The following is a 25,099-nucleotide window of genomic DNA, read 5'->3' as shown; positions in this document are numbered from 1 at the left end:
CTGTTATTGGTAGTCATTTTATATATTGTTTTATTAACTCTGTTTCATTCTCATCAATTCCTATGTCTTCCTGTGCTTCTCTGAATTCTCCACATTCATAATTTCATATGGTACAATATTAACCTATTCTGTTGATTTATGAATGATAGGTGTCAATATTTTAGTTTACAATGAGGGAAATATCACTAAGAATAATTGTGTAGTTTCTACTCTATATAGTATATTGTTCCTTAAAAAAACTTAGTATTTTGTTTTTCCCAATTACATATAGCAACAAGTTTTAAAAACTTTTTTACTGATGCTTTACTTTTCCAAATACATGTTATGAAAGTTTTTTTTTTTTTTTAACATTTATCCATAGGGGAAAGATTGTAAAGACTAACAGACTGCTTTCAGTGGGGGAGTGGGGGGGAGGGAAGCAAGATTAGGGGGAATATTGTAAAATTCAAAATAAATAAAAAAAAAAGGCCTATGCATATTTCTAAGTTAAAAAATTTCCTTCTACCCTCCTCCCCTCAGCATCAAACAGTCAGGTTAATATTGTACTTAAACATTTGTATTAAGCATATTTACAGATTAGCTATTTTTGGTATGAGGAATTAGGACTGAAGGAAAGAAATATGATTTTTTTTAACTAAGTGAATGTAGTGTTCCTCAGATTCTGAAGGCTTTTGTTTTGTTTTATTTTTGTTCCCCTGGATGGTGATAGCATTGTCCATAGCCAGTCTACTAGGGTTGTCCTAGCTCTCTGAACAGCTGAGAGCAGTTGCATCCATCGGGGTTGATCATCTCACAATGTTGTTGTGTACATTGTTCTCTTGGTTCTGCTCCCTTTGCTCAGCATAAGATCCTGTAATTCCTTCCATGCTTCTCTAGAGCCTGACTATTTATGTTTTCTTATAGAACAATAGTATTACATAATATTCATGTACAGTAACTTGTTAGCCATTCCCCAGTTGATGGGCATCTCCTCAATTTCCAATTCTTTGCCACTAAGAAAAGAACTTCTATGAATATTTTGGAACATGTGGGACTCTTCCCAGAAACAAGTTTTAACATTCTTTTTTCCCCCTGTTCTTCATAAGGGGAGGTAGAAATGATCTTTATTACAGATCTACATAAAAATGAGGTTGAGATATATCTATTTATCTTTATAACATTCTTTCTTTTCTCTTTACAAAACAACATCAGAGGAGAAAAATGTGCAAACAGGTCAGGCACAGGATTACAGAGCCTCTGTGGCAGGAGCACAGGTACCAGATGAGGAGGATAAAAATTTCACAGTCAAAACAGGGTGATTAAATAATAATAATAATTATTATTATTATTATTTTTATTTTGCAAGGCAATGGGGTTAAGTGGCTTTCCTAAAGCCACACAACTAGGTAATTATTAAGTGTCTGAAGTAGGAATTGAACTCAGGTACTCCTGACTCCAGGGCTGTTGCTCCATCCTCTGCACCACGTAGCTACCCCATGATTAAGTAATTCTGATGAAATAGGTTCCTCTCCAAATTCCTCTTGAGGTGGCCACAATAGGGATCTAGATTAGGGTGGGCTTGGTGATGGTGATGGGAGGAGGGGGATAGGGTGAGAACCCTTCTGAAACTCCACTCCCACTCAGTAGCAGTGCCATTTTCCCAAGGACCAGTCCTTTGGAGTCAGACAATTGGGAAATGATACTGATTCCCAAGTTTGGAGATGAAGAACCCTTCCTCAGAAGGACATGGGATAGGGCAATAAGGGCTAGACAGGTGAGAGCTGGAAAGGACTAAAGTTCTTCTAAGAGGAGTCCACAGGAAAATACAAGCAGCCTAGCTCAGCAACCAGTTAGCTTCTTGAGGAAAGCCTCCACCTGGTCTTCATCTTTGATGTCCACAAACTTGTCCACCATGTCCCCATTCTTGATGACCAGCACAGTTGGCACAGCAGAAGCCTCATACTCAATGACAAGGTCTTTGTTGTCATCCATGTCCACCTTGGCAAACAGCACCTTCCCCTCCTACTTTGCCACCATTTTCTCTAACTGGTGCCTCAAAATCTTGCAAGGGCCACACCATTGTGAATGAAAATCCACAACTACTGGTGCCTCACTGTTGATAACTCTGTCCAGAAAGTCAGGTCCATCCTGGAAGTTAAATCTAACTTTACAGATCTTGGAGGTGGAGAATATCCAGGACAAACCAGAGACAGCAGTGGGTCTGTCTACTAGGGCTGCCCTGGGCTAGAACCTTAGGAGGAAGAGGCACCCAGTGACACTGAGGGAGCTTCCTGGAGATGAGAGGGACCAAGAATCTCCTGAGGAGCATTCACTGAGCCATCTCCCTGGGGTGCAAGTGAGACCATGAGACCCCAGGCTGCCCTGGCCTGGACTCCTGGAACTTCTCCATTGCCACCACCTCTGCTGCCACTGCCCCCTGAGGCCTGCCCGGTCTCTTGAACATTCTTTTTAAAAAAGTTTTGAGTTCTAAATTCTATCCTTCCCTCCCTTCCCTCCTCCCTGAGGTGGTAAGCAATCTGATATGTTATATATTAGAAATTTGATAAAATACTTCCATATTAGTCATTTTGTAGAAGAAAAGAAAGGAAAGAAGGAAGGAGGGAAGGAAGGGAAAAAAGAAAAAGAAAAGGAGGAAAAATAATAGTATACTATTGTCTGTTTTCAGACACCATCAGTTCTTTCTCTAGAGCTAAACAGTATTTTTTTCATCATGAGTCCTTTGGATCATTGTAATGCTGCAAATAGCTAAATCTTTTACAATTTGTTAGTTTCTACAATGTTTTGGTTTTTCTCACTTCACTCCTAATCAGTTCATGTAAGTAATTCCAGTTTTTCTGAAATCAACCTTCTAGTCATTTCTTACAACACAATTATAATCATATACCACAACTTGTTCAGTGATTCCTTAATTGATAGGCATCCCCTCAATGTCCAATTTCTAGCCACCACAAAAAGAGCTACTCTAAATATTTTTCTACAAATAGGTCCTCTCTCTCTCTCTCTCTCTCTCTTTCCTCCCCACCCCCACCCCACCCCCGTCTCTATCTGTCTCTGTTTCTGTCACTGTCTTTCTGTCTCTCTCTTCTTTAAGATACAGAACACATTTGAAGAGGGACAGAGTGAAAGGAGAGAAAAAATATATATGGGAATGGGGAGGAAGATGAAGAGAATTACAGTCAGCAACAACTGTGAAAAAATATGGCAGTAGCTTCTCTGATGAACTTAAGATAAAGAATATAATCCATCCCAGAAACAAAGTTGATAGTATTGGAACACAGACTGAAGCACATTTTTTTTCTTTTCACTTTACTTCTCATGAGGATTTTTATTTTTGTTGGGGGGGGGCTGGGGGATTATGTTTAGTCTTACAACAAGACTATTTTAGTAAGGTGCAAATGAAAAAATGTAAATTTTAAAAAAGATACAGAACTAGTAGTGCTATTGCTGAGTCAAAAGGTATGCATAGTATAGCCATTTGGGCATAGTTCCAATGGTATGGCATACTGCTCTTACAAATCTTTAAAGAATTTAGATCATAAGGTTTATGAAACCAAAAATATTGTTCCATGGAATATTTCATTAATATAATTTTTAAGTAATATAAAATCTGATACTATTTAAAAATTTCCATTTTGCAGATAAGTAAACAGAGGCAGACACAAATTTGATGACTCATTCCAGATAGTACAGTGAGTAAGTATCTGAGGCTAAATTTAAACTTGGGTTTTACTGATTTCAAATTAAGCATGCTATTCACTTTGCCTCCTAGTTACCTAAGACAAAATTTGTTTGTTCATTGTCTTACCCTATGTTCTATGGTATCATCAATCAGGGTGCTACTTTCCCATAGATAGGACAGGATAAAGACAGAGTAATTAGCTTTCCAGTTCCCATTTTCAAGACCCCTAGCACTACACACACACAAATTCTGGTTTCCATTGTTCCATTATATCCTGTTTTCTATGTTTTCTAATCATGATTTCAAGACTCTTCTATTTTCCTATAACTGATTTAGAGTCTCCAGTGAAGCTAAGGGTCACAGGCAAGGAAGGGAGGGGAGAGACACAAGAAATATTACAGGAAATACTTTGATAAACTCTTTTATGATTCCTTTGAGTTTGAATTGGATATGATCCAGTAAAAGAAAAATAAGAAAAAGAACTGTTAGAGGATATTTCTCTTAAATTGTCATCCTTCGGGGTCTCTTTTAATTTTAAATTTAATACTTTTCAATTGATTGATTGATTTTTCTTAGCCCTGGTTTATAAATAGCAAGAGTGACTTGGTTGTAGGAAGCAGCTGACAGGAATTAATGTTTGTTTCAAGTTAATCTGGCAACAAGATAACAGAAACAAAGAATGTAGTTTTCAACTTCTGAGTCTTTTGTAAAAAACGTGAATAGTAGGGGAATTGAACTACTAATATGCATCTAAATGGTAAGGACATTAAATAAAAATCTATCTATAATCTTCGTCCTAAAATATTTTCATTTTAGGACTAAGTAGAGTAAAAGAGATAGCATTATTCAATAACTGCCTAATAATATATTTCATCTCATCATAGGAATAAATTTTCCCAAATTTAGAACATATGTTATTAATATGCTTATTAACATCACAATTTTAAGTAAAAGATGACTAAAGGAATATTACTAGACCAGAGGAGCATGGATATCATTAATAGAGTCAGGGTTTAGGGATTAGTCTGGAGGTTGTCAAACTTTTTGTGTATGAAGGACCCTTTTGCGCTCTTAAAATGATCAAAGCCCCTTTCCCTTTAGTTATTGTTTATATTGTTTATATCTATTTGCTATTACTGCATTAAAATTATTGTGAAAAGTTTTGGCCTTTTGGATCTCTCTGGAAAGGGCTTCGGGGACTCCCAAGTGCCCTTAGACCATACTTTGACAACTGCTGGATTAAACAGTGATTATGAAAACGCTTGTTTTTTTTTTTTTATCATATCACAGGCTCAATATTTTTAAAAAACTCAAAAAAAATTAGAAGTCATCTTAGTCCTATTCTTTATAAAAAATAAATCACAAAAGAAGTAAAATTTGTCCATAGACTCTACCCATATTGGCCATTACTTGTAGAAGTTCATTAGTTGGATAAATGAATGTGGGTGTCCATGAGTTATGCCAGTAACAAACTGCTACTTTTAATTCATGTGATTATACAATCTAAGATTAGAATTTACTTGGGGTACATCTAGGTTTGGCACATCAATAACACTATGATTTTTGCTTTCTTATGTATACTCAGTGAGTCACATTATCTCTGGATCCTCCTAAACTTGATTTTAAATGATAGGCACTTTTTATTTATTTTTAATTTAATTTGATTTTTTTTCAATTAGCACACATCTTCCCCCCCCCCCCCCCCCCCCCCCCGTTGAAAATAAAGAAAAATAAAATGCACCTGAGTTTGTCGCCTTTCTGTCAGTGGATAGTAAGTAGTATATTCATCATCAGATCTCTGAGTTTTTGATTAGCTATTGCACTGAATAGAGTTCTTAAGTCTTTTAAGGTTGTTGATCTTTAAAATGTTGTTATTGTATGAATGGTTCAGTTCTGTTTACTTCACTATGGATCAATTCAATATCTCCTTCTAGGGTTCTCTGAAATCTGCCCTTTCTTCATTTCTTTTCTTTTTTGCAAGGCAATGGGGTTAAATGACTTGCCCAAGGTCACATAGTCAGGTAAGTATTTTGTATCTAAGGTCAAATTTGAACTCAAGTTCTCCTAAATCCAGGGCCAGTGCTCTTATCTACTGTGCCACATAGCTGCCCTTTTTTTCATTATTTCTTATAGCCAAATACTATTCTGTTACATTCATGTGACATAAGCTGTTCATCCATTTTCAAACTGATTTCTAATATTTTTTTTATAATTCTTCATTTATAATCTTTAGTTTTCCAGCTAAATGCAACAGTAGTTTTCAACAATCATTTTTTTGCTAGGCTTTGAGTTTTACATTTTTCCCTCCCTCCCTCCCTTCCCTCCCCTCCCCCTGACTGAAAGCAATCTAATATATGCCATTTGTGTACAACCATGCTAAACATAGATCTAAATTAATCATCTTGTGAAAGAAGAATCAATTCAAAGTGAAAAAAAAATAAATTAGAGAGAGAGAATAAAAACATAATACCTTAGACAACTTTTCAAAATCGAAGATCATAAGCTTTGGTCTGCATTTAGACTCAACATTTCCTTCTCTGGAGTGATTATTCTTTTTGTTATCCAGTTTGAGCTTAAAAGTCTTAACTTACTAAGAAGTAAGGTGCTGTTTTTCTTAAAGAGGAAGGAGGAAAATAATCATGTTTTATTATCACTATCATTTCAATTTGAAGTGAGGTTAGTGTTGCTAGATAAAAGGTGGAGCAGAGAAAAAGTTGTTATCTTAGTACAATTGAATATGGTTATTCAGTTTAGTTAGTTTAGCTACTGATCATTTAATAAGCAGTTCAATTTGTGAATCCTAAATTCAATTTGAATTCTAAAATATAAAATTTAACTTCCGAGTTAATATAAGACTGAGAAGATAACTATCAGTGATCAGAGTCCTGGAGCAAAGATGCAGAACCTGGAACTCTGACTTTTAGACACTGATACTGCCCAACATGGTATATATATATATATATATATAATTCTGAGGAAACATTAGGTAAAATTATAGACTACATATTTTAGGAATTTAAGAGCTCCTGTTTGAGCTCCAAGATGTTCCATTTTTTTGGATGTTACTTGGATTAGTTATTTCACAACTACTCTAAAAAAATTGATAGCAAGTTATCCATTACTAATAAATAGATTGATCTAGTTCAGATAACATTGACCTATCTGTGAATTTCAAACCCCAAGTACAAAACACCAGAGGAAAAGCTAAAAATAAGATGAACAAATGTCATCTAGTGGTAAAACTGGGCAACTGCAGTTCTATAATGTAGCATATATTATAGAAATGCAAAATAAAGTGACCAGTAATGTGTGTACTAAGGGTCATTCTGTAATTTTATATGGTAATTGTAGTTAAGGGAAAATTCAAGGAAAGGAAATTATTTGCTGAGAAAAGAATCAATGAAGCATTTAACATGATGTCGTGCTTCTGTATGTATCTTAGAGCTTTTGATTTTGTTTCATCAGTAAAGTATCTTTTGAAATTTTTAAAATTGGGGAATCATTTGGAAAATATTTTTGAAGTAGAGATTTAAGGAATTTTATCATCATAGCATTGGAGAAGGCTTTGTGTAATTGAACTGTGCTTAATGTTGACTGTTCATCCACCTGAACCAGGTTTATTATTGGTTAATCTCCTGTTTTTCCAACCCACCTATTTGCCTGAAGGTAACCTGAGGTGGAGTAGATCAGTGGGGACTTTGGCAGACAGAAAATGGGGTCAAAGAGGGTAGTGTCAGGTGGAGCTTAGTGTAGATATCACAGTAGTCCGGACCAGTTTGGTTACTTTCTAAACAGGCCAGATTGCTGGCAAAAATAAAACACTTTAACAGGTAGGGCATGGGGGCAGGGTTAGCAGAAAAATATAAGCTTAAAGACAAAGTCAGTTCTTCTGAAGCCAGCATTAGGGAGATGAATAGTTTATTGATTTTGGTAGCTTTTTCAGCATCTAGTATATCTGCTAGATAACTTGTACCCAACTACCTATTACCCTTCCTTTCATGATCTCTACAGTTTTAGAGTATTCTCTAAAAATACTTTTAGAGTATTTTTATATAGAAAAGTGTAGTCTAGTAGATAAAAAGCCAGAAAGATCCAGGTTCAAATGTTGTTTTTGACAAATTCTGGCTGTGTGACCCCAGGCAAGTTACTTAACTTCTCTGTGTGCTAAAACTATAAATTGAAGAAGTTACCCACTTGAATTGGTATTGGGAATTCTCCTTCCAATATTTAATGGATTTAATTTTTTTTTAAAAAAATGTTACCTTAGATAACAAAAAAGGAGTAGATACATGTACACAACAGAACAAAAGAAAATTCCATATGAGACATGAATTTCTATCTTATACCATTTACTTTTTTCCCCTGAAAAACATACAATAAATTCTAAATAAATGTTATACGGCGCTGAACTTCCTTTCTCTCCTCTGCAATGTAAAAAAAAATGTTTCAATGGTCCCCATTTTTTTCTTGGCATTGCTATTACTCTCCCTCCTACATCAAGAAACTATCTTTACCCCAAGAAGTATAACTTCAGGCTTCAGAGAAATGGGAAATAATTATATCCCTTGCTACTTCCTGCCTCTTAGGGGAAACCAAATCTAAATGGTTGTGAAATTAGCAAAGGTTAAGTAATAGTTTGTGGGTGATCCAGGTATTTTGACAGTTTCTATAGAGAAGATCATAGGACTGACACTTTTCATTCATTTTTTTTTGAAGTATACCTTTGAAAGTTTGTATAACTACTTCTAATTTGGCAAGCTTGGTTAGGCCTTTACAGTGTGAGTAACAATTATTTTGGTAGAATGTTGGAGAATTTTGCTGCTTCCATCTGCTGGTTATCTTTTAAAATGTAGAACTGAGAAAATTATATTCTGACTAAATCATAGAATCATACACTTGGAAGGGACCTCATGAGCTTATCTGGGCCAGCCTCCTAAAGGTCAATGCATAAATCATCTGGTACAGATGGTTGTTTGTCCTATTTTTAAGATCTCTGAGTATGGAGATTACCCAACTTCCCTTAGCAGCCTGGTCTTTATGGTCAAGAAGTTCTTCCCTTTCTTTAACCAGATCCTCACTATATTTTATTTCTCCTTCTGTGACTCAGAGGACAGGTGACATTCGCCCCATGTGTTTGAGATAATCATCAAAACATCCCTTTGGCTAACCCTTCAAAATCCCTATAACATTTCCGTGAAGGTCTTGTTTTTATAAAATCCCTTAATTATTTTTTGTAATTAAAAGTTATACTTCTCTGAAACCTCAAATTTCTTATGATACTTGAGAAACAATGATGGTAAGCATCATGTGCTGAAGTCTCATCGATACCAAGGAAACTGGGAAACTCACTCCTCCTTCTTTCAGACAGGTCATTCTCACTCATGCCATTTAATAAGTGAGTTTCCTGACTACCTCATGGTTAATTCATATCCTACAATGAAATCCCAGATTTTTGCTTGTTTGTTCTTCTGCCCAGCTGAGTTTGTTTTTTCTCTTCTGTATACAGGGTGTTCCTGAATTCTCCATGCAATTTAAAGGTTTGATAGCTGAGTTAGTACTACTACTAGCACTAAGTGGTAGATGTTAGTTTCAGGTCCATATTAAAAAAAACACAAAACCTTTATCAGTCTTGATTGAATTTTTATGTATTTATTTTTTAGTAATACATTTCAATCCTTTATGAAAGTCACTTATAGAGGCAGTATGGCTTAATTAGTGGATAGAGAGCTAGACTTGTAGTAATGATGACCTGGGTCATAACAGACTAACAGGTAATTCTGTACAAGCCATTTTACCTCTTATTGCCTATGGAAACTCATTAGGACCTCTTTGAGAGGAAGGCATGGTGTATTGAATAGGACTTACCCTTGGAATCAGCAAGATCTGGGTTAAAATGCTGCCTCAGACACTTAATAACTGTGAGGCCTTGGAGAAGTCATTTAACCTCTCTGTGCCTCTGGTTTTGGGGTTATATTCAGTGGACTCTAAAGTGACTTTCAGTTTTAAATCTCTGATCCTATGATCTGTTAAGTTTTAGAAAGTTGGGTCCATGGAACATAGGAATCTCCTCTCCATAGGAAACCCCCATGCTGATAAATTATCATAGGTACTTTACATATTAAAGGACTTCAAACTTGAGGGAGAGCTCTTTAGGGTCAGTTAGAAGATGCAGTGCAGAGAGCACTAGACCTGGACACAGGAAGACCTGAATTCAAATCCTGCCTCATACATGTCCTACCCTTTAGGAGGCTAGACAGGCCTTTTTGTTCTGCTTGCCTCAGTTTTATCATTTGTAAGATGGATATAAGTGATAATAACAATTAGTTATATGTGGATAAATTATGTGTAGATAAAATTCTTTATGTGTAAAAAAAGATATTATTTGTCAAGTGTTTTGCAATCTTAAATCACTATATACCTGCTAGCTATCATTTTAAAAGATACTGATATTGATACTGATATTTTTCTAATCAATACTTTAAAATTAAGCTTTAATATTCTATATACATATATTTATTTTCTCTAACTTGAGTATAGGATTTGAGATGAATATGAAGCATCATGATTTTTAAAAGAAGATGTGTTACTATAAATGCAACTTTCTTGGGAAAAGCAGATTTCCTAGAAATACTATGAATTTTAAGAAGAAAATAGTTCCAGATGTCAGATGGAAATGCTTTCAAGCTGCAAGAACAAAATAGTGATTATTGGAAAACTGGGATGTAGCAAGTGATCAGTCAAAGGCAGAAGGAAAGGAAACAGCCATAATAATCTTGGGAGGAGCCTCTGTTTTCCTCTAGTAGGTCCTGTTGTCTCTGGAGTAAAAGTTCTTGAATTCTCATCAGTAAAGCTTTGGATTAAAATATTACACAATTTTCAGTACAAGCCTTTATAATTCTTTGGGTTTGTGGAAGAATCTTCTTAGCAATATAATCAAGCATGTGAACCCTGGAATGACTACTTTCTTACCTTCCCCTTTCCACTTATGTCCTAATCCATTCCAAAGAGAAGAATGTGCTGAAGTGACTCATTTTTCCTTCCCTAATACATTCCAGTTCCACTACCTCCAGTAGTGTCACTGACTAGAAATATCACTGACTAGAATCACAAGACCATACCTTCATCAAAATTAATGCTTCAAAGTCAGCTAGTCTAGTACCCCTTAATTTTATAGATAAAGAAACTGGGACCCAAAAACATTAAATACTTGTAAAAAATCATATGGGTAGAAAATGTGTATAATATTAATTCACATTTGTATAGTATTTTAAGATTTGCAGACATCTTAAATATTATCTTATTTGATCTTTGTAGCAATTTTGTGAGGTAGGTTCTATTGTTATCTCTTTATGGAGGAAAAAATTGATGGTTAGATGGGTAGTTACCTGATTCAAGTCACCTAGCTTTTTAGAAGACTACATTTTGAAAAGGGGGAAAAAAAGGACTCTACACAAATTGGAATAGCTAATTATTCTTAGCAAAAAAAAAGTAGATTTTTTTCCTTTTGTAAATATATAATTGCACCAAGTTGACATATCATGCCTTCCCCACACATTTTATTTATTTTAAAAGAATAAATATGATTTACATGTAAATATATTTTATATTTCTTAAAATTTTGATTTTTACATTCTCTGCCTTCCTTCTCTCTCTTTCTCCCTCTTCATTGAGAAGGCAGCAATTTGATATAGGTTATGCCTGAGCAGTCATGCAAAACATTTCTATGATATATCATTTTTATATACCCTAGAGTTTAGCTAATGTTATTAATACTGAATGCCAACACTGATATTTTTGTAGCTCTTATCCACCTGAAATAAAGTGAACCACCAAAGTAGCAAAAATTAGGGTCTTTAACAGAGGGAAGGGAATTACAATTCAGGACATCATGCAGCACGGTATACTGGAGTACCCATGAGAGGCACATGGGAGGAGTTTTGACTACATTTCAGCAGAGAGGGAGTCTCATGAAAGTCACAGCCTTGAGAAGCAGGTGGGCTCTGGGAATGGTGACATCTGAGTGGAACAACAACTCCAGGTATAGCAATGGGAAGTTTCCAGAGATATCTCATGACTGGTGTCAACGAAATCAGTGAGGTTAAATCAGGTAGCCCCTTCTGATGACTACATTCAACACATTTTATGACCTATAAAGCATTTGTCACATAGTCTTATGTGAAACTCTCAAAAATAAGGAAAGAAATGAGCAATAATTAAGCACCCACTGTATGCCAGATTATAAATATTATCTCATTTGATCCTCCCTCATAATAATCCTGGGTAGTATGTGGTTTTTTTCATTCCCATTTTGAAAGTTGTGCAAACCAGAGAAGACAAAGGTTAAGCGACTTGCCTAGAATCACATGGACAGCTAGGTATCAATAGATAAAATCTTGGAGTCAGGAAGATGAGTTCAAATTAGATCTTAGATGCTTGTTAGCTTTGTGACCCTGGGCAAGTCACTTACCCTGTTTGCCTTAGTTCTTCATCTGTAAAATAAGCTGGAGAAGGAAATGGCAAAGCATCAGTATCTTCGCCAAGAAAACCCTAAATGGGGTTATAACAAGCCTGACACAACTGAAATGACTGAATAAGTACCAGTCTTTGATGTGAGTACTGGTGATAAATTCAAAGACGAGAGAAACAGACCCAGCACAACATATACATTTGTAAAACTCTACAACACAGAATAAATACAGTAGTTACAAGGTAGCTACATAGAATGACTTTAGGAAGGAACTAACTGGTGGGGCTTTATGCAGAAGGAGTGATTGAGTTTAATCTTGAAGGAGGTAAGGGACACCACCTAGAAGAAGTGAGGATGGCTGCATTACCTTATGGAGGATGAGGAGCTGGAGATGATGTGCCATTTGTGAGGAACAATAAGGAAGCCAGTTTGGCCAGACCCTGTGGTGACAGAGATAGTAAAAATACTATTTTCCCATTTCCTGGTATTTTCCAGATATTTTAGATGGATGAGGCTAGAAGACTTACACAAATTGCCATGACCAGCAAATGGCAGAGCTGGGATTCAAATCTAGGTCTTCCATCTCCAAATTCAGTGCCCCTTTTCATTAACCCTCACTGCCTCCCAAGTTAAACAAAAGCAATATCAAGTTAGACAGATGGTAACCTCACAATACCAGTGACTTCATTTTAATCAATCTTTTTTTCCCATACCAAGTGAAAATTGAGTGGTACATACCTAAAAGGTTGTTGTGAATGTTGGCTGACATCTTAACAGGAGAGGTGAAATATAGTAATAAGAAAATAATAGACCATGTAGGCAGAAGGCCCAGACTTGAAAACTATCTGAATATTTACTCTGCAACCTTGGACAAATCACTCAGTAAAATCTTAGTTTCATCACATGTAAAAATGATGACTTGCTCTACCAATCTCACAGGGTCGCAATGAGTTAAGACCTTTGTAAGCTTTGACATCATGCCAATGTGACTCATTTAAATTTTTTTCCTAATTTTTTTTTAACATATGGCTCTGTTGTTCAGTCATTTTTCAGTTATAACCAAATTTTTGTGACCCTATTTAGAGTATTCTTGACAAAGATACTTTTGGTTTGCTATTTCTTTTTCCAGCTCTTGTTTACATATGAGGAAATTGAGACAAAAAGGGTTAAGTGATTTGCCCAGGGTACATAACTACTAAGCATCTGAGACTGGATTTGAACTCAGAAAGTTTAGTCTTCAGGCCTAGCACTCTATCCAATATTCCACCTACCTGCCCAATACCCATTTGTACTTTACATTAGTCATGAATGTCTTTCTTTGCTTCTGACTAGTTTTTCAAAGGGAACTTAGAGTTTGCATGTGGGGGGTAGGGGAGGGAGGAGGTGGAGATCCAAAGGCTTTAGTGAATGAGGTTAGGACAATTCCCAGCTTTCATGTTTACACCCTGAATTTCAGATCAGACCAGTTGTGCTAGCTGGGGGGTGCAATTGAGTGGGTGTACATATCAGAGGCACTAATTTATGCCAGGGTAACAAAGTAGACATCAAAGATTTGCCTTTAGCTACTGAGAAGAAAACTACGGACAGATTGATACTTTTATCCTGGCAGGTGGTTACCCTTTTCTGAATCATCTACTTGAAGGAAAGGTTTTGTTTTTTGTTTTTCCTGAGTAGATGGAAGGTAATTTTTTTTTTAAGTAGAATTTTTTTTCAGTTGCATGTAAAGACAATTTTAAACATCACTGAAAAAATTTTGAGTTCCAAATTTTCTCCCTCCCTCTGCCCTCCCTAAAAGAATTTTAAATAGGTTACATATGTGTAATCATGGAAATCATATTTCCATTTTAGTCATGTTATGAAAGAAGAAACAGATCAAAAAGCAAAGTCCATGAAAAAGGTAAAGTGAAAATAGTTTGCTTGGATCTGTATCCAGACTCCATTAAATCTTTCTCTGCAGATGGATAACATTTTTTATCATGAGTCCTTTGAAATTGTCTTGGATTATTGTATTACTAAGAAGAGCTAAATCTCATAGTTGATAATCATACAATGTTACTATGTACAATATTCTTCTACTTCGTTTTGCATCCGTTCATGTAAGTCTTTACTGGTTTTTCTGAAATCTGCCTGCTGATCATTTCTTATGGTTCAATTTAGTGTTCTATCACATTCAAATATTATAACTTGTTCAGCCATCCCCCAAAATGATGGGTATCCCCTCAATTTTCAATATTTTGCCACCACAAAGAGTTGCTTTAAATATTTTTTAAATGAAAGGCCTTTCCTTTTTTTTATAATCTCTTTGGGAAATAAACCTAGTAGTGATATTTCTGATCAAAGGATATGCACAGTTTGATTGCCCTTTGGGCATCATTCCAAAATACTCTCCAGAATGGTTAGATTAGTTCACAACTACATCAACAATTTTCCCATGTCTTCTCCAATAGTGATCATTTTTCCTTTTCAGTTGTATTAGTGAATCTGATAGGTATGAGGTAGTCCCTCAGACTTGTTTTAATTTGCATTTATCTAATAATGATTTTGAGCATTTTTTGTCATAGGACTATAGATTTTTTATTTTTTTCTCTGAAAACTGTGTTTTCTTATCCTGTCGTCATTTATCAATTGGGGAATGACTTGTATTCTAAATTTGACTCAGTACTCTGTGTATTCAAGAAACAAGGCCTTTATCAGAGGCATTTGTCGTAAAAATTGTTTCCCAGCTCTCTATTTTCCTTCTAATTTTGATTGCATTGGTTATAGTTATACAAAAACTTTTTTTAATTTTTTTAATTTTACATTTTTATTTATTTACATATTACTAAAACAGTCTTCTTGTAAGAGTAAACTTAAGCCCCCCCTTTCACCACAAAAATTAAAAAACCTCACGAGAAATATCAGAGAAGTTACTTTTTCCACAGTTGTTGCTGCTTGTAATTCCTTCCATTCATTCCTCCTCACTACCAATTATTATATCTTCTTTCTTCTTTCACTCTGTCCCTCTTCAAAAGTGTGCTGTGGGGCTGCCATGTGGCACAGTGGACAGAGCACCGGCCTTGGGGCCAAGAGGCCCCAAGCTTACATTCCCACATTCCCCACCAGAGACCCAGTAAGCACCCAGTTCTGTGGTCCCAGGCAGGCCATCCAATCTTATCACCTTGCAAAAAGTAAAAAAAGAAAATATGTTATATCAGACTACCCTCTCCTCTATCCCTTACACCCTCCTTCCCTTCCCTTGCCCCCTTTCTCCCATTCCCTTTCTCTCCCTTTTCTTCTAGATTTCTATGCCCTATTAAGTATATATGTTGTTTCCTTTCTGAGCCATTTCCAATGAGAATGAAGGCTCCCTCAGTCCCCTGCACCTTTCCCATTTCCATACCATTGCAAAACCTATTTCTTTACTCTTTTATATGAAATATCTTGGCCTGTTCTACCTCTCCTTTACTTTCTCCCAATACAATTCCCTTTCATCCATTGACTCCATTTTTACAATATATTATGCCTTCATTTTCAGCTCCCCCTTGTACCTTGTCTATATAAGCTCCCTCTAAATGCTCTAATAAATGAGAAGGTTCATATGAGTATTATCAGTATCATCTTCCCATGCAGGAATACAAGCAGTTCATCATCATTAAATCCCTCATAATTTACCCTTCTCGTCCACCCTCTCTATGATTCACCTGCGTCCTGTACTTGAAATTCAAACTTTCTGTTCAGCTCTGGTCATTTCAATAGGAACATTTGAAATTCCCCTGTTTCATGGAATGTCCATCTCTCCCCTGGAAGTTTTGTGGATAGTTGATTCTCAGTTGCATTCCAAGCTCTTTTGCCTTTTGGAATATTATATTCCAAGCCCTATAAGCCCTTATTGTGGATGCTGCTAAATCCTGTGTGATCCTGACTGCAACTCCATGATATTTGAATTTTTTTTTCCTGGCTGCTTGTAGTATTTTGTCTTTGACTTGAGAGTTCTGAAACTTGACTATAATATTCCTAGGGGTTATTTATTTATCTTTTTTGGATCTTTTCCTGTGGGAAATTGGTGGATTCTTTCAATTTCTATTTTGCTCTCTACTTCTAGGATATCAGGATAATTTTCCTGTAGAAATTCTTTAAAAATGAAGTCAAGGCTCTTTTCCTGATCATGACTTTCAAGTAGCCCAGTAATTTATAAATTGCATCTTTAGATCTGTTTTCCAGATCCATTTTTCAATGAGATATTTCACATTTTCTTCTGGTTTTTCATTATTTTGATATTATTTTATTGTGTATTGATTCCTTGCAAAGTCATCAGTTTACTTTAGCTCCATTCTACATTTGAAAGATTTGTTTTCTTCACAGAGCTTTCTTAATTCCTTTTCCATCTGACCAATTCTGCTATTTAAGGTATTTTTCCTCCTCATTAACTTTTTGAACTGTTTTTTCCATTTGACCTAAACTAGTTTCTAGTATGTTATTTTCTTTAGCATTTTTTTTAGATCTCCTTGACTAAGTTGTTGACTTGATTTTCATGTTTTTCCTGCATCTCCCTCATTTCTCTTCCCAATTTTTCCTCTGCCTCCATTACTTGATTTTCAAAATCTTTTGGGAGCTCTGAAATAGCCCGAGATCAACTTATATATTTCTTGGAGGATTTAGATGCAGAAGCTGGAACTTTCTTATCTTCTGATGGTCAGTGGTGAAATCCCCCTCCATGGGACCAAAGTAATTGCCTATGATCATGTTCCTTTTTTTTTTTTTTCTGTTTGCTCATTTCCCCAGCCTGTGCCTGGTTTGAGGTGTTTCCTGAGCTTTGAGTATTATTGGGACATCTCCATAAGGATCTCAACTCCTTCAAAGTCTTATGATGGTTTTGGAATATTTTGGAGAGAACTCCTAGAAAAGGCTGTTCTCATGCCACCATCTTGGCTCCACCCCCCCCTTGGTCAAAACCTTTTTAATATAATATAATTAAAATTATCCATTTTATATCTCATAATGCTATCTCTTGTTTGGTCAAAAATTCTTTGAAGGGAAAATATTTAGCAAGTCAACTTCCCTCACTTGAGATTCTTGGAAAGGAGGGAAACATGGGTTTTCTGAGAGCTGTAGTTTTGCAGTTAATGTTGTGCTCCATAAAAAGGTGACAGAAATATTTAGACAGGAAGAGCATTGATTCTTTTCTTTAAATTTTTTTTAATTTATTAAAGCAATGGGGTTAAGTAACTTGCCCAAGGTCACACAGCTAGATAATTATTAAGTGTCTGAGGTCAGATCTGAACTCAGGTGTCCTCTCTCCAGGGCAGGTGCTCTATTCACTGGACCATGTAACTGCTCCAAAATTGATTATTTTCTGAGTCTCTATTATAACAGTGGCCTTAGGGTTCATCCTTTAAGACTGATTATATTAAGTGAGAATTTGTTGCAACAAGGCAGGGGTATGGGTTCAGAGTGATTATTATAATTTTTTTGTTGTTGTTTTTCAGGGCAATGGAATTAAATGACTTGGCCAAGGTCAAGCAGCCAGTGAGTTTCAAGTGTTTGAGGTAGAATTTGAACTCAGGTTCTATTAATTCCAGGACCAGTGTTCTATCCGGTGTGCCACCTAGCTGCCCCCAGAGTTACAGTTTATTAAAACATGTAAGATACCTTAAAAATTCTCTTGTCCATCTGTCTTATATTATAGATGAGGACACCAAGACCCAGGGAGGAAAAATAACTTTCTCAAAGTCTCATAATTAGTTGTGGAGCCTATAGACACAGGTACAGTGAGTAGAGTGCTAGCCTTGGAGTCAGAAAGACCTCAGTTCAAATCAGGTCTTAGATACTTACTGGCTGTGTGATCTTAGGCAAATCACTTAATCCTTTTTGCCTCAGATTATCTATAAAATGGGTGGAAAAGGAAATGGCAAACTACTCGAGATCTTTACCAAGAAGATCCCAAATAGGGTCATGAAAAAATCAGACATGACTGAACAGTAATCAGTCAATTTTGGGCCTCAAGGAAAATTGCCTCTTAAATTAGATATATGTGACTGCTTCATGGTCAGTGGTGGAATCCAAATAAATTAACAACTGGTTTTCTGCCCTAGTGACTCCTTTAAGTATACAAAAAGATATATCAAAAGGTAGTTTAATATTTCATGCATTTACTACTCAAATAAGAACAATAAAAGAGGTACACAAAATTAGATTATATTACTCACAGTAAGCAATCATGTCCTTATGGAGTGTAAGTATCCACATGACCATGTCAACCAACTTTTTCTTTCTACTTCCATGACTTCCAAAATGGGCAATAAGATAACCCTTGAAATCTATATTTCTATTGGTTAGTTGCAGCCTAGCTTCCTATGGGTTTCACCATTCAGTAAACACCAGTGCACTCATAAAATCTTGGGAGAATTTTGGGCATATTCCAAAGCAGAAACAAATGACAGCTTGTCACCCTCTGGTTGTTTGGTACTTTTCCTCTTTACATAATATATTTGCTTACTGAAGTAACAAAAATGAGGGTATTAAAATGTAGTATTTTATCAAAGTTATAATTTTTTATAATTTATTTGTATTCATTCATATGCATATCCAAGTTACAAAATTTCCCTTCACTCTCCCTTCCCACCCTCCTCCCCTCAGCAGGTAACAGTCAATTTAGCGTTTTACATACATATTTTGTTAAACATGTTTACAAATTAGTAATTTTTAGCATGAGGAATTAGAATTAAGGGAGATATATGAGATAATTTTTATAAAGTGTTCATCAGATACAGAATGGATTTTTTAAATTTGTGTATGTTTGTTTTGTTTTGTTTTTCTTCCTCTGGATGAGGATAATACAATCCATGGTCAGTCCAATACAGATGTCCTAGCTCTCTGGACTCTGTAGAGGAGCTGTTTCCATCAAGGTTGTTCATCTCATAATGCTGTTGTTGATGTGTACATTGATCTCTTGGTTCTACTCCCTTCACTCAGCATTAGATCCTGTAATTCCTTCCATGCTTCTTTAGAGTCTGACCATTTATGGTTTCTTATAGAACAATAGTATTCCATAGTATTCACGTACCATAATGTGTTTATCCATTTCCCCTATTGATGGGCATCCCCTTAACTTCCAGTTCTTTGCCACTACAAAAAGAGCTGCTATGAATATTTTGGAACATGTAGGAATTTTCCCATTTTTCATAATTTCTTCTAGATATGGGCCTAGAATTGGAATTGCTGGATCAAAGGGTATCCTCCCATAACCTCTCCAACATTGATCATCTTTCCTTTTTATTTTTAGGTTTTTGGGTTTTTTTGAAAGACAAATGGGGTTAAGTGGCTTGCCCAAGGCCACACAGCTAGGTAATTATTAAGTGTCTGAGGCCAGATTTGAACCCAGGTACTTCTGACTCCAGGGCTGGTGCTTTATCCACTGTGCCACCTAGCCGCCCCCATCTTTCCTTTTTCTCATCAAAGTTATAACATTTTAAGAAATAAATAAATAAGTATCATGAGCCTAGTTCTGTCCATTTTTTTTCACCTATGGATGGAATGAACAACTACAGGCATTTAGAAAATTCTGTTGCACAGATGAACGTTAAAAAAGAGTAAGGAACATAAATTTGTGATTTTCACATTGGGCAGCTGCCCAGGAGTTCACCTTCAAGAGAACCATGATTATAAGTGCCTTTTAAACATCCAATTCACAGAACTCAATGTAAAATAATGTATCGATTCTACTCTACTGAAGTGGTACAAACTGGTTGAATTTCACCACTGCCCATAGTCCTTAGGAATAGAGGACCTAAAATATCATGAACCCACTCTGGGAAGTTGGGCAAATAGATTAAGTAAGAAAAGAATCAAACTCAGGAGAAAGCTTCCTATTTTAACCAAAATGGGCCCTCAAGGGGGTGGCTAGGTGGCACAGTGGATAGAGCTCCAGTCCTGGAGTCAGGAGTACCTGGGTTCAAATCTGACCTCAGACACTTAATAATTACCTAGCTGTGTGGCCTTGGGCAAGCCACTTAATCACCATTTGCCTTGCAAAAACCTAAAAAGAAAAACAAAAGCAAAATGGGTCTTCAAATCAGCTTATTCTAAGGTGTTAATGGAATCTGAGCACTGTCACTACTCTTGAAAGTGAATTCTACCAAACATTTCTAAAGCAATTATCTAATACTGTACAAACTATTTGAGAAAATAGGCAAAGAAGGAGTTCTACCAAATTTTTTTAATGAAACAAATATGGTGTTGATACGTAAAATAGGAAGAGCCAAAACTATAAAAAATGGGGGAGGGTAGCTAAATCCAATTTTCCTATTGAATACTATTGCAAAATTTTAAAATAAAAATATTAGTAAGGAGATTACATCGATATATTACAAAGATCACATAACTATGATGTGGTGGGAATTTATTCTAAGAATTCATGACTGATTTAGTATTAGGAAAACTATCAGAATAACTGACTATATCAATAACAAAGTCAACAGAAGTCATTTTTTTATCTCAATAGATGCAGAAAAAGCTTTCTTTTTAGTATTTTTTAGTTTAGTTTTGTTTTTTGTAAGGCAAATGGGGTTAAGTGGCTTGCCCAAGGCCACACAGCTAGGTAATTATTAAGCGTTTGAGGCCGGATTTGAGCTCAGGTCCTCCTGACTCCAGGACTGGTGCTCTATCCACTGCACCACCTAGCTGCCTCCAGAAAAAAGCTTTTGACAAAAACACAACAATAATTCCTAGAAAAACACTAAGAAAGGATAAGAAAAAGTGAAGTTTTCCTTAAACTGATATGTAGCTTTTATCTTTAACCATCAACAAGCATTATCTGTTATAGAGATAATTTAGAAGCCTTCCCAGTAAGATCAGGGGTGAAGGATGAATGCCTATTATCACCACTATAATTTAATATTGTACTAGAAATACTGGCTATGGCAGTAAGAGAAAAAAAAGCAATCAAAAATTAGAATAGGCAATAAGGAAACAAAACTATCATTCTGTAGATAATATGTTAGTATACTTAGAGGATCCTAGAGAGTCTACTAAAAAACTAATTGAAATAATACAAACCAGCAAAGTTGCAGCATATAAAATGTTATGGTTATTTCAATAATGTCCAGCTCTCCATGACCCATGTTTGGGGCTTTCTTGGCAGAGATATTGAAATGATTTGTCATTTCCTTTATCATATCATTTTATAAATGAGGAACTGAGGCTAACAGGATTAAGTGACTTGCCCAAAGTCTCACAGTTCATAAGTATCTGAGATCAGATTTGAACTCAGATTCTTCTGACTCTAGGACCAGCTCTTATCCACTGTGTCACCTAACTGCTCAGGAAATATATTAAACCCAAATAAATAATCAGTACTTATGTGGATCTTCATCAAAGTCCAAAAGGAAAAAAATAGAAGAAATACATATAAAATAACTAAATAATTAAAAATTCTTGGGAATCTACCTATCAAGACAAACCAAGGAACTATATAAATAGAAGTACAAAGCATTTTCACCCAAATAATGTCAAAACTAAACAACTGGAAAAATATGAATGTCTATGAGTAAACCAAACCAATAATGACAATTCTACCTAAATTATTCAGTGCCTTATCAAACTACCAAAAATTATTTTTATAGAGCTAGAAAAGTAATAACAAAATTCACCTGAAAGAACAAAAGACTAAAGATACATACATATATACAAATGTATGTATGCATACACTTGGATAAATATACATATATAGAGAGGGAAGGTCCTTAGCTGAGGGAGGGGAAAAAAGGTGATGGATACTTGGGGAAAGAAGAGAAGATTTGGAATAGCTTCCTTTGGGAAGTGAGATAAGGAATCTTTTAGAGAGAATTAAAGGACTATTTTGTTACATTTAGGGTCCAGTTGAAGTTGGATGACAGAAATTTATCATCAAAGTTATGAGACTTTGTTCAGATGTGTTCTGCAGTTTGTTAGAGCAGAGAAGGTTGATAAAAGGAGTAATTCATGAATGACAGATGATATTTAGCTAGAAATGAAAAGCAGTAGTGGTGCCAAGGAACTGGGTAAAGAGAACAGTATAGAATCTACAGATGTAGCTATTATGTTCAGATTAAAGAATGAAGAATTGTAGTGTCCTGAGAAAGTACTAGAGGTGGAGGGATCAGAGGATGCATTGAGGGAAAATGTATTTTAGATGTTTTGGCATAAGGAAGGGTGGAATTATGGGAGTTTATTGTCAGATATGGGACTTTCAGTGTCTAATTAGATAGTGGAATAATTGTAGATGTTGGATAATGGTGAAATCTAGTATGTGAACATCCCAAAGTGAGGCTGAAGTAGAGTGAAAGAATATGTCACAGGATTTAAGAAATCTGAATAATTGGAAGATTGAGAAATTTGAGGGAGCATTTTTGTGGATATTAAAATATAAGAACTGATGTTGAGAAAGAGAAGAGGGTAATTAAGGTTCTGCACTCCTTGGGATAGGAAGAAGAATAATCTAGTAGGCTGTTATAACTACAGCCACCATAGTTTGAATTGGGGGGAAATTTTAGATTGAATGGAATTAAATAGAGGTGAATATTGCTTGGAAAAATAAAGCAAAGGAAAAGGTTGGCAGTGATAGTGAGCATCAAGGAATATTTAACACCTTTCTTAGATGGAATACTGAGCAAACCGACATGCCATTTTCTCCATTTTTTTGTGAATTATATATATATATATATATATATATATATATACATATACATATATATATATAAAATGTAAATTCCATTATAATTGTGATGATTTTCATGATTTATATTAATCTAATACTTCAAAAATCTATGATTTTAATTAGCATTTTCTCCTCCAAATTAGAGTGGAAACTCCTCCAGTCCCTTCCTAGATGATCTTCAGCATTTGCTTGTGGTCATTCAAAACCTGGAGGCCATTCTTCTGGTGATGAAGCTCATGTACTTCTAAAGACTGGTTCTTGAATGACAGACATAGAGAGACTGTCAACAGGCTGATATTTAAAAACCTTTCCAAATTTGACTGGAACTACACAGTCTGCATTCCACTGATGTAGCTTTTGAGAGCACAAATTTTGCCAGGATAGAACAGAGTAGAAATTCAGTTGTATTCATTTTATTTCATTTGGGGAAGTATGCAGCAGTAAAGGATATGGCATCTGCTTACATCAGACATAAGGAACAGACTTAAATTCCATATAGCTTTGCAACTCATTAGCAGACTGCCCTATTGATACCTTTTTAGACTCAAGTAATATCAGTGTCAGAAAATATCTCTGTTATTGTGGTCTGATCTCCTCACTTTACAGGAAACTGAAGCCCAATGAAATGAAGTGAATTGATTTTTCCCGGGTCACACAATTGTTGAGTGAAGGAATCAAGACTTTCTGACTCCTCATACACTATTTTTTCTATTTTGAATAATCAGTAAAGTTGGACATTGTTTTTCTTAATTTTTACGGCCAATTTTTATTTCTAGGGCATGATTTAGAACTCTAATTTTAATATCATAATGACCTATCTTCATACAATTTATTACGCAAATTATGTTCAGGTGAACAATTAAACATGTGTATGTCAGTGGTAGCATTATAGAGTCAACAAAAAGATGACTTCAGAATCAGAAAGACATGGGTTTTGAGTCTATGTGACCATGGTAGGTTTTTTTTTTGTGTGTTTAATTGTTTTCAGTCATGCCCAACTTTGTGTTTTTTTTTAAGTAGTTTTGTTTGTATATTTACTTTGGGACAAAATGTATTATATATTTATTTCAGAGAACTTTAGGAAAAGATAGCAAAGTATAATGGATAGAGAGCTGAACTGAGACTCAATTCTCTCTATTTTTTTAGAATTACTCTTGAAATTTTGAGAGGCAGTGGGTTTTAGGAAAAAAAACCAAAAGCTAAAAAACATTTAGACTAATGCTTGGTAGCTGTTAGATGACCCATAGTACCTTTCTTAACATCTTTGTTTCAGTTTCTTTATCTGCAAAATGCTTAAAATAATATCTGTAGTACCTATTTCAGAGGGTTGTTATGGACTTAACTGATAATGCTTGCCAGAACTTTGCAAAACCTTAAATTGCTATATGAATTCTAGTAAATATTATTATAATTCCCTTCTTTCTTCTCTTCTGAAATAAAAAAAAATCTGGGAAGCGACACTCAGCAAATCTATTCAACAGAAATTTACCATTTCTAATATTAAGGATTATTTGTTTTTAATGGTAGTACTAGGTACATAGGACCAAAGGGAAGGAATGGAAGGAGTTGGTGAATTGGGTGAGTGTGTGTATGTGTGTGTGTGTGTGTGTGTGTCTGTGTATGCAAGTATGTATGTATGTATGTATGTATAGAGAAAAAGACCACAGTAAAGAAGCTTGAAAATTTTTATTTAAGGCTGCTGTTTGTTATCTTTGAAAGCTGAGCATTTTTATGACAAAGGTTTCAAGTGGAAAGTCATATTCCCTCTTGTGGTTACCATTTCCTTTCTTCCTCTCTGATTACTAATGCAGACATTTTGTGATTGGAATCACTTAGATGTACAAGCTGATTTATAGAAAAAAAATATTTCCATAGCTAAATGTAAACAGGTTGGGATTCTTTTTTGCCCAAAATAAGTGGAAAATATGAGGATCTGGCACTTTTGTATTTTAAAGCTGTTATTTTAAGGAGTCCTTTGACAATAGTTTATTCCAAAAACAATCGTTTGGCTACACAACACTGGAATGAAATTCATTTCTTGGCATGCAAAGCAATAAGGCTTTAGGATATATTCTGTTAATTTACAGAACAGAAATCTTAAAACATCCCAAGAGGCCAGCAGGTGATGTGTTGGAGATGATCTTGAGTAATTGTACACTTATTTCCTAGAGAGACAAAAAAACAAAAACAAAAACATGATTAAGGAATGCAGTAATACCCAGAGAATTTAAACATTCAATTCTGGAACATTTTTTCATGATTTTAGTGTATGACATTTTTA

General features: G+C 35.2%; 1 long non-coding RNA gene and 1 pseudogene across 1 annotated transcript in view; one reads left to right on the top strand and one right to left on the bottom strand.

Moving 5' to 3' along the window:
* The window catches only part of LOC141507836 (uncharacterized), a 98,817-nt gene that overhangs the window by 49,079 nt on the left and 24,639 nt on the right, over positions 1 to 25,099 (top strand). The window lies entirely within an intron of this gene.
* Positions 1,819 to 2,320, bottom strand: LOC141523461 (thioredoxin, mitochondrial pseudogene; annotated as a pseudogene).

This window comes from Macrotis lagotis, chromosome 1 (assembly GCF_037893015.1).
Source record: "Macrotis lagotis isolate mMagLag1 chromosome 1, bilby.v1.9.chrom.fasta, whole genome shotgun sequence".
Classification (NCBI taxonomy): domain Eukaryota; kingdom Metazoa; phylum Chordata; class Mammalia; order Peramelemorphia; family Peramelidae; genus Macrotis; species Macrotis lagotis.
The sequence above is the reverse complement of the archived record's forward strand: the minus strand, read 5'-3'. Positions and strand labels throughout refer to the sequence as shown.